Genomic DNA, 9864 nt, shown 5'->3' with positions numbered 1-9864 from the left:
GTGGGTAACTCCATCTAGGTTGTATTATTTGGTCTATTGTGGTAAACAAGGTCTTTCAGGCCTGCTCAAGGCTGGGGGAAGGGCACAATTCCCCCTTTTTGGTTTTATAAAGATGAACAGTGTCAGCAGTTGGTCGGGGCACAAGATTTTATCCCGTCCACACTAGCTAGTGGCCAGGCGACTATGCCTGGCTTAGGTTGGCATCTATATTGTTCTTATATTATTGAGGAAAACATATATAGCATATTGATGTATGTCTCTGTCTTTGGTTTATAGGAGCTCAAGAACACTCTTACCTGTCTTTGACTAACGAGCCATCATTGGCACACTCTTTCCTATATAGACTAAAGCCACATTTAGACCAAAGGACGTGTGGGCATGCACTCTATGTAATTTTTCATAGCAATGGATAGCTGTCATGATGAATAGCTGAGCTTGCTGAGAGCGATCTTGTATGAAGGTAATCTGCTTAAAATACAAGGTTCAAAGGTTAAAAGCAACATGATTATTTAAGTAATGTAGAAAATAAAGTTAAAAGCGGAAATGTTTCAGTATCTAATCTATCTGTTGGTTGACAGGGATCAGACACAAAGTCTGGCCACCAGGTATGTAGTGGGTGACTTTGAGTATTGACTACATGTCAGGTTAAATCAGCTGGCTGATAAGGATTTTGATTCATCTTTATCATCAGAATCATAATTATTAGGCTCAAGATCTGTGTCCACTTGACAGACCAGTCTTTCAGGCAGCCATCAGGCTTTATTTTCTTCTTCTGAAAAAATACAGACTAAGCCACGACCCCAAATTAAAACAGGGTCAGGGCTATTCTATGTATTAGTTAGGGGGTCTCTCCATTTGACCCTGGCAAATGAGCTGGAAGTGACTGGATGCCAGTGGCGATCTGCTGCAGATTGACCTTTAGCATCAGTTTGCAAAAAATTAAAAACAAATAACACAAAAGCAAAGTGTGCTTTTGGTGACCTTGGAGGGTATAATTCCCCCTTTTTAGTTTTAACAAGCCAATTTTTTAGAGTGTGATGTGTACACTCAACAATTTCTTGTCTCATTGGGCTATAAGGAATTTTAGTTTTATGTTTAATACTATTTTTTTTTTTTTTTTACAAAATAGTGTAAAGTTGTTTTCAATATAGGCTGACCCATTGTCTGTCTTCAGGACTTTAGGTAATTTTATAGCATTAAAGGTTTGTAAGCAATGATCAATTACATTTTTAGAGGCTTCTCTTGTATGTGGAGAAGCAAAAAGGAACCCTGATCAAGTGTCAATATAGACATGTATATATTTTAATTTTTTAAATTTTGTATAATGAGTTACATCTATTTGTCAAATATTATTGGGCCTAAGGCCTCTTGGATTAACACCTAAATGGGGAACTGGAGATAAATTAAGACAGTTAAGGCATTGTTTTATAATCATTTTAGCCCGTTTTTTAGTGATCTTATGTTGGAGCCTTAAGGTGTGACAAGGGAGATGAAATTTATTATGATCTCCTCTAGTCAATGTAACAGGATCTAAAATTAAGGCTTCTCTTATTAAAGCTCTGTCAATATGATCATTGTCTGTAGCTAAAGGTCCAGGAAGACCAGAATGAGCTCTTATATGGCCAATATAAAAGGGATTTTTTTTTTTGGTAAGAATAATGTTTTGTAGTTGTGAAAACAGAGATTTGGATGGTGTATTGAACTGAAATACACCACAAGTTTCTAACAAGGGGATAGACTGAGCCATATATAGGCTATCAGTAAAAAGATTAAATGCATCATTTACAGAATGAAAAACATTTAGAACTGTTGTCAGTTTTGTTAACTGAGCAGAGAGTCTAGGAGTCTCTATGACTACCTGTTGATTATTTATGAGATACCCTGTTCATCCTTTAGAGGAGCCATCAGTAAAAATTAAAAGAGCATCATGTAGAGGCTGTAAAAAAGTCATGTTAGGAAATATAACCTCATGTACATTTAAAAATTGTATCAATCTATCTAGAGGATAATGATTGTCTATAATGCCATAAAATTTTATTTGAGCAAGCAACTAATTTGTACTATGTTGCTTTAACCAAGTATTTTGATCTGTATTAAAAGGCTGAATAATGATGTCTGACTCTTTGCCAAAATAAATTAGTGTCTGTTTTTTTCTAAGTATAATCATATGGGCTACTGTCTCATAATATGATAGGATGTTAAAGATCGAGGGGAGGCAGGATCAACACTCTTTGAGAATATCAAATAGAGGTCTCAGTTTTCCTGTAGTAAGCTTTAAATAGGGATGAAGCCAACTGATATCACCTGACAGCTTAAAAGTTTTTAAACTATCTCTGTGGATGATTATCTTCTGGGGACAAATGGCTTGATCTATAAGTCTGAAGCCTAAATAATTATAAGGATCTTGAGTTTGTACTTTTTAAGGAGCTATTTGTAGTCTTTTATCAGCTAATGTCTGCTGTAAGTCTCTATATCATAAAAGTTAAGTTTTGGGGATCTTTTTCTCCTAGAAGAATATCATCTGTGTAATGTATGATGTACATCATTGGCCGTTGTCGTCTTACAGGCTCAATGGCTTGTGTCACAAATTTTTGAAATAATGTAGGACTATTGGCCATATCCTGAGGAAAAACTACCCATTGATACCTTTTTATTGGCTCTCTAAAATTATTAGAAGGAACACTGAAAGCAAATTTTTTACAATCTTGAGGATGTAAGGGAATGGTGAAGAAACAATCTTTTAAATCTATTATTATTTTATAATATATTTTAGGAATGGCTACTGGAGATGGAAGCCCAGATTGTAAAGTTCCTATAGGTACCATGGTTTTATTAACCGTTTAAAATATCTTGTAACAATCGCCATTTTCTAGATTTTTTTCTTGATAACAAATATTGGAGCCAGGCATTGGTGGTGCATGCCTTTAATCCCAGCACTTGGGAGGCAGAGGCAGACGGATTTCTGAGTTTGAGGCCAGCCTGGTCTACAGAGTGAGTTCCAGGACAGCCAGGACTACACAGAGAAACCCTGTCTGGAAAAACCAAAAAAAAAAAAAAAAAAAAAAAAAAAAAAAAAAAAAAAAAAAAAACTTGGAGTGTTCCAAGGTGACTGACTGAGATTCTATCATGTGTCCTGTTTCTAATTGCTCCTGTGCAAGCAATGAAGCAGGTTCTATTTTTTTCTTCAGACAATGACCACTGATCAATCCACACTGGGACATTAGTAAGCCATTGAATTTTATCAGCATGGGATGTAGGCTAGACAGTGGCCATTATGGAAAATGCCCCAAACCTCTAGTGTTAGAATGAGGCTTAGGCACTTCAAATGTTTTAATACTGTGTCCTTCTTTCTTTTTAGTTTTTGGCCAGGCAAAAATCTTTGTCTTAGCATTTGTTTAGTCACTACTTCATTAGGGCTGTACATCATAAGACCCATCTATGATAAGAGAACTCTTCCCCAGAGGGTTATAGGCAAATTCGGCATAACATAGGGTTGAATTTGTCTTGAATTGCTTTCTTCATCTCTTTAAGTTAGTAGTTTAGAACTCTGTTTTGGGTTATTGGCATAACCAATTTCCTGAGTGAGTGAGAGTATCAGACAAAGGCCAGGATGAAGGCCAATCTTGTCTTCTAATAATTGTTACATCAGCCCCAGTATTTATTAATCTTTCAAAACTCTTTCAATTATTAGCTTAAGGTTAGGTCTCTTGTTAGTAATAGACTGAACCCAATACACATTAGAGGAACCAAAGCCATCTTGTCCTCTCTCATTCTTAACAAATTTGGAAGGAAGCTAATGTAAAAGAACTAAAACAAGTTGAGCAATTTTTTTGCCAGCAGGTACAGTTACAATGTCATGGGGGGAAGCAGCCATAATTTTAATTTCTGTCTCATAATCACTATCTATAACACCTGAATAACTTTGTAATCTTTTTACAATGTTGTTGCTTCAGCCCAGATGTAATTTCCATGCCCCTGGAGGCAAGGGCCCCAAAACTCCTGTAGGCAGCATCTGAACTCCCATTTCTGGTGTCAGTACTGCATAGGTAGTAGAACTGAGGTTTAGTCCTGTACTTTCTGGGGTTGTTCTAATAAGTTCTGAAATGGATTTTCCTGGTTTGGCAACAGCTTTATGGCCCCATAAGCTGTTGGCTGTGAATTTCTGGGGCCTAGGGCTAGCCCTGCTACTCGTTTCCTGACAAGGAATGGCCCTGATTATCTGTTTTAGATCTACATTCTTTGGGCCAATGATAACCCTTTTTGTACCAAGGACAAATTTCTGTCACATGACCTGATTGTTTGCTCTCACCTTTGTTTCTGGGACATTCATTTTTAAAATGATCTAAATCTCCATATTTAAAACATCTTTAACTTTATGGTTCTGTGTAAGCATTGCTTGTACAGTGGTTCCGTGTAAGGCAGCAGCCATGGCCAGACCCTGATTGTATGAGGGCCCAATTTCAGTGCAAAGAGGAATGTATTTATGTAAGTCCATCTTTGTATTGTATGGCCTGATAGCTGCGTGGCAGGCCGCATTAGCATTCTCATAAGCCAATTGTGTAACAAAAGAAATTTCTGTTTGAGAATCTACAAAAATTCTACCAGCTGCTTTCAGCAACCTGTCTACAAATTCCTGAAACTGTTCATCAGGGCCTTGTTTAATACTGGATAAATTCCCACTAAGATTCCCTTTAGTAGGTAATTGATTCCAAGCACAGTGAGCAGCCATTGCAATCTGTGTATACACTCTTGTAGGCAGTTTAACCTGATTAGCATTACCTTCACATTGACCTTCTCCTAGAAACATGCTAAGATCCCAATCTGTATTGCGGGCCCTCACACGTGTGAATATGTTCACATTCATTATGGCGGTTCTCTTACTGGTATCATGTCATTCTGAACTCCAAAGCAAGTAATCTCCTCCTGACAAAATAGCCTTACATATAGTTTTCCAATCTTGAGGCATTAAATTTGCTTCTATTACAGTATCCAATAAAGCTTGTGTGAAGTGGGAAGTAGGCCCATACTGTGCCACAGCTGTTTTAAATTATTTTATCTCTTTGAACTATAATGCCTGATATTGTCTGATTCTTCTGTTCTGCTGGTCAATTACATCAACTACTGGAAAAGCTAACACATCAGATGTATCTTGCCCATGCCTGTGAGCCTGATTCACAGCTCTTTCTAACTGCGATTGGTATATCTCAAAATCATTGCTCTTTTTTTACCTGATAAAGACTTTAACTCCTGTAGCTCATTAGTCAATTTCTAGAGCTTAATTTCCATCTCTAATTCACATACCTTGAGGTCCATCTGGGCAGCTTCTGCTGCATCAAAGACCATAGGTGGAGCAGAAGGTACACAGGGAGGCCAATCCTCATTGTAATATTTGGCAGCCCTTTCTTTTATATCAGCTCCTTCTTCTGAATCTAATTTATTATCAGAATCTCCAGTTTCTTTTATCTGAGCTGTAAAAGGTATACTAGGTCTACACTTCTCTGATTTAGAGTTGAGAGGGCACATTTTTGTGAAAGCGCTCTCTGATAGGCATTCTTGGAACTCTTCAAGCTATGCCTGGGCAGCAGACAATGCCTGCAAGGTCTCTTTATCTATGTTATTATCAATAGCATCTTTTATGAGCTCCTAGAGGCAGAGGGTGTTAGGATCTGCTTGGGTGGTTCTCAACACTTTTCCAACTGTTTCCCAGGTTTTCTTATTCAAAGTTCCTTTTTGTGGGAACCATGGGCAGCATGAATTTATTTCTGCCAAGAATTTTTCTAGCATATGATTTGAAAACCCTGCTCCTCCCACCTGGAGAAGCTCTTGCAGGCTGTAAGAAAATTCTTGTTTGGAATTCTTCTGTCCCATAATTTGTGTCACCTCCTATGTGATGTTGTTATCAGGTCAACCTTAACCTAGACCATATTCTCTTAAACATGCTTCCTGAAAACACAGCCTTCAAAAAATAACTAGCGCTAGTATCAATGTTGTTCACTGCTTACCAAGTGCTCGGGATACTCTCCTTTTTGTTCTGTTTTCTGTGGAGCTCCATCTGTGGCTGCCTTTGGCCACGATCAACTGGGTTCACCTGAAAAGGGGGCTGGAAATGAAAGGGGGACAGAGGGCAAGAAAATATGGAGCCAAGACAAGTATTCTGATCAAGGCTCAAAGTCTAATGTTCAGCTCTCAATTTTAAAGGGGAAGCTCCACCATAACCCTTCTTGTTTCAGCAGGAGATGGATGGGGGAACCCATCCTTGGTCACTGTCGGAGATGGGTGGAGGAGGAGATGGGTGGAGAAACCCATCCTTTGTCACAGCTGAAAATATCCCAAGGCAAGTTCAGCACCTTAAGGTGCTGCTCAAGCAAGCTCAGTGGGCAGTCTATTTTTCTCAGTTTCTGTAGCAGGTTGTATATGCAGCCAAGGTAGGTAACTCTACCTAGGTCGTATTATTTGGTCTATTGTGGTAAACAAGGTCTTTCAGGACTGCTCAAGGCTGGGGAAAGGGCACACTCCAGGAAGTCCAAGAGACTTTTAAGTCTCATAGGGGAACCACCCTGTCTTTCACCTGGTTAGAAACAGCATGAAGGTTGGGGAGTAGCTGAGAAATAGGAGGTTCTCTGCTGTATCCACAGAAAGAATGTGCTGTAGACACACAGGACACTTACTGAAGGGTTTTGACAAACGCATCAAATTCTCAGACATTCTTCCCATGCATAACCAGCTTCTCTGGTAAGGAGTCCAAGGCTTCTGCCATAGACTGAGCTCCAATATCTATGGAGCAGCTGCTCACCTGAGGGGCATTCTGAAATTCATAGTAAAATGTCCTGAAGTCCATTGGAAGAATGTTGTCTTTAGAAAAAGCTGGTTTAAAGTCAATCATAATAAAGTCATCATGTGTGTTGCCACTGCTGCCCCCACTGGAGCCATCTGAGTGCAGGCTGCCATGGAGGGGAAATGTGATCTCTGGGGACTATCGGGGATTCACCATAGGATCAGCATCCTCCAGCCGCTAATTCTTGGGAGCAAACATGGCAAAGGTTATGTCTAAACCTGTCAGGGTCACTTGATTGATGGATTTGTTGACAAATGTTCCCACTTTTCAGACAAAGATAGTCTCCAAGATGTCATGGGGTGAGGCCCGCTCTTCACTGCTGTTAAATACAGTCTCAGGGTCCTCACTGCTAGAGGGTGTGGCAGCATAGTGGGTCCCATCAGAAGGCATGTGCATCACCAGTCTCTCCTGATCAGCCTCATCATCAATAGCAGGGTGGTTAGGAGCAAGAGGTACCCCACCTCCCTTCCCAGGAACCATCAGCTGGGAGAGAGGGGATGTGGAAAAAGATGTGCTACACACTTCCTGAGAGTCTTCCACTGATGAGTATGTGACTCCTCAGCAGTTCTGTAATTGCAAGGGTACATAGGAGAGGAGCTGGGATAGGGACAGTCAACAAAATGATCAATGATAATCCCCATGATAGGTAGGGTCCTCTCAAATTGCCTGGTGGACACAAATGCCAAGTTAATTCTATAAGCACAGGAAAGAGTGAGGGTACAGACAGAGGGTGCCCACTGTTCCAACTCAAACTGCCTAGAAGCCTTCTCCTAAGTCATTCTGTTGAACTTCCCCAAATAAATCCTGTACAAAATTACATATACATGCCTTTGTTTCCTGGACAGTCTATAGGCTGGTGTCACCCTTGTAATAGTGAGAAGAGACTTCAGCAGCAGTGACAGTTGGCTGTATACAGTATAGGAAACATTGATTTTTGTCACACTTTTCATTCATTTTTTTGTTGTTGTTGCAGATATCTTATTTTTAGAATTTCAAATTTAAGTAAGTGTCATCTCTAACAATTTGTATAATGTAGTAAAGACATTTTTTAGCTTTTGCTAATTTCTTTTTTTATTAGATATTTTCTTTATTTACAAATGTTATCCCCTTTCCTGGTTTCCTCCAGAATCCCCCATCCCATCCCCTTCCCCCTGCTTCTATGAGGGTGTACCCCCAACCAACCACCCACTCCTACCTCCCTGGCATTCCTCTACCCTGGGTCATTGAGCCTTCACAGGACCAAAGGCTTCTCCTCCCATTGATGCCCGACAAGGCCATCCTCTGCTACATATGTGACTGAAGCCATGAGTCCCTCCATGGGTATTCTTTGGTTGGTGGTTTAGTCCCTGGGAGCTCTGGGGGGGGGGTCTGTTGGTTGTTCTTCCTATGGGGTTGCAAACCCCTTCACCTTCTTCAATCATTTCTCTAACTCCTCCATTGAGGACCCCATGCTCAGTGAGTTCCCACCTCTGTATTTGTTATTCTCTGGCAGAGCCTCTCAGGAGACAGCCATATCAGGCTCCTGTCAGCAAGCACTTCTTGGCATCCACAATAGTGTCTGGGTTTGGTGACTGTATATGGGATAGATCACCAGGTGGGGCAGTCTCTGGAAGGCCTTTCCTTCAGTCTCTGCTCCACACTTTGTCCCCGTGAATACTGTGAGTATTCACTCATAAATAATATACTCACAGAATAAAATACTGTGAGTATTTTATTCCCCCTTCTAAGAAGGACTGAAGCAGTTACACTTTGGTCTTTCTTCTTCTTGAGCTTCATGTGGTCTGTGAATTGTATCTTGGCTATTCCAAGCTTTTGGGCTAATATCCACTTATCAGTGAGTGCATACTATGTGTGTTCTTTTGTGATTGGGTTACCTCACTCAGGATGATACTTTCTAGTTCCATCCATTTGCCTAAGAATTCCATGAAGTCATTGTATTTAATAGCTGAGTAGTACTCCATTGTGTAAATGTACCACATTTTCTGTATCCATTCCTCTGTTGAAGGACATCTGGGCTGTTTCCAACTTCTGGTTATTATAAATAAGGCTGCTATGAACACAGTGGAGTATGTGTCCTTGTTATATGTTGGGGTTTTTCATTCTTTTAAAGACACCAAATTTTCAACTCCATGGTCTCTCTCTTAGAAGTCTGAAATGAGATCTTCACACACATAGATTGCCCCCAGCGGGCAACTACCCTGAAAGGGCCCTGTTTGATTCATGGGTGACTTCTGGGATGTCTTTGATTGATAAATTAAACCAATCTGAACACATCAGGGAAGATGATGAATGGGTACAAATTGTTTTTCCAAGTTGAGCCTGGACAATCACTTGGACAGTCTTGAGGGCAAAAACTTAATAAACCTGTTCAGATCCTTTCTGTCATGAGGACTGAGCTCAGTTTCCATTGCCAACTGGAACCTGCGAAGCTACGACACAGAGAGTGACTCCTGGTTCTCATTTTGGAGGCCAAGGCCTATGGCCTGCCAACCGCACCTCCTGGATGAAGGTTCTGTGCTCTGGGGCTGTAGTGACAGCGCAGGCCCCAGAGAAATACCTCACACTCAGGAGACTCCAGAGGATCACAGAACGGAAAAAGTGGTCAGACTAGTGTGGACTAGTTTTCATCAGAGCTTCCATTTCATGCATTCAAGCAGTCTCTCCCACCCTAAGCCAACAACCATTTGCTGCCAGATGCTGCCTTCCTTAAGTGTTTGTTTTCTTCTGCTTCAGTGCAGGTGACGGGGAGGTAGAGCACAATGTGGGAAATGCAGCTGCCTAATGTTAGCTGCACTTTTGTGACAGCACAGATGCCCTATTTAATATTTCTGTACCCCAGAGTCTTCATAAAAGGTGGCTTATTTCCAGAAATAAATAATTTGCTTAATTTTAAAGCATTTTAGGAGAAACAAAAAGTATTTGGGAAGGAATTTGGGGAGTTGGAGATTGAGCTTCCTGTGGAATGTTTGGCGGCAAAGTGCAGGCTGAGGGGGTTCTGGGTTTTCAATTCTATATCATTGATCGACCTG

At 40.5% G+C, this 9864-nt stretch overlaps 1 pseudogene; it reads right to left on the bottom strand.

Moving 5' to 3' along the window:
* Positions 1–6664: 6664 nt before the first annotated feature.
* Positions 6665–9243, bottom strand: LOC117718085 (autophagy-related protein 13-like; annotated as a pseudogene).
* Positions 9244–9864: the final 621 nt, after the last annotated feature.

The sequence above is a fragment of the Arvicanthis niloticus genome, chromosome 12 (genome assembly GCF_011762505.2).
Source record: "Arvicanthis niloticus isolate mArvNil1 chromosome 12, mArvNil1.pat.X, whole genome shotgun sequence".
Lineage (NCBI taxonomy): Eukaryota > Metazoa > Chordata > Mammalia > Rodentia > Muridae > Arvicanthis > Arvicanthis niloticus.
The sequence above is the reverse complement of the archived record's forward strand: the minus strand, read 5'-3'. Positions and strand labels throughout refer to the sequence as shown.